This window comes from Cricetulus griseus, chromosome X (genome assembly GCF_003668045.3).
Source record: "Cricetulus griseus strain 17A/GY chromosome X, alternate assembly CriGri-PICRH-1.0, whole genome shotgun sequence".
NCBI lineage: Eukaryota > Metazoa > Chordata > Mammalia > Rodentia > Cricetidae > Cricetulus > Cricetulus griseus.
The window spans coordinates 49,049,318-49,050,386 of NC_048604.1; the positions used below are offsets into that span (position 1 = coordinate 49,049,318).

General features: G+C 44.0%; 1 pseudogene; it reads right to left on the reverse strand.

The window, feature by feature from the left end:
* Positions 1–217: 217 nt before the first annotated feature.
* LOC100765839 lies at positions 218–493 on the reverse strand (annotated as a pseudogene).
* Between the last annotated feature and the right edge of the window lie 576 nt (positions 494–1,069).

A 1,069-nucleotide genomic window follows, 5' to 3' on the forward strand; every position in this document is an offset into this window, starting at 1 on the left:
TGACAGACCCTTTCACAGGGGTCTCCTAAGACCATCAGAAAACACAGATGTTTACATTACAATTCATAATAGTAGCAAAATTACAGTTCTGAAGTAGCAATGAAAATAATGCTATAATTGGGGGTCACCACAACATGAGGAACTGTATTAAAGGATTGCAGCATTAGGAAGGTGGAGAACCACTGCAATATAGAAGTTTAGTTGTTTTGTGGTTTGGTTTTGTTTTGTTTTGTTTGACTTTTTAGGGTTTTTAATAGTCAAATGCAGAGGTCTGGTTCATTTCAGCTCCTTCACTGCCAAACCAGGGGGCAGGGACTGTTTCAACTTCTCAGCCTTCTCTTTGTCTGTAATGACCAGAGTGTAAAGGTACCTGCTGCAGCGAACCTTGAACTTCACATTATCCTTGTTCTTGTTGATCTTGACAGATTTGGCGTCCTTCTGCCTGGCGGCGATCTAGCAGGAAGTCCTTGATCTCCTCAATCTTCCGTGGCATGGCAACGGGCGGGCGCTACAGACCTCACCTATGGGCAACAGTCCTCCGCGTTAGACAGTGACCCGGCTCCCCCACCCCGCCCCGCTGCACTCCTTCTTCCTCCCTCGCACGCCACCCCCCCAGACCCGAGTGCCCCAGACCCTCAGTTTAGTTGTTTTTAAAGGAATTTTAATTTGAAACATTTGTTTAGTAAGAGAGCTTCCATCCTATCATTAAGAATAGAACCTTAAAAGAAGTCTCAGGGTTGAGAAAGGCTCTGTGTTTCAGGATTTTTAGTATATGCTAAGATGTGATTACCAGTTTTTTTAAAGATATAATTTTCCTGGATGGGGTGGCACACTCCTTTGTACCCTGCACTCAAGGAGCTGAGTCAGATGAATCTCTATGTGTTCAAGGCCACCCTGTTCTACATAACCTGCTCTAGTACAGCCAGGTCTATGTAGTGAGATCCTGTTTAAAAAGATAAATTTATTTATAATTTTAGATGTCTAGGTGTAGGTTTGTAAGCATGAGTGACGTACTCAAAGAAGCCAGAAAAAGGTATCAGATCCCGCCCCCAACGATAGAGTTGCAGGC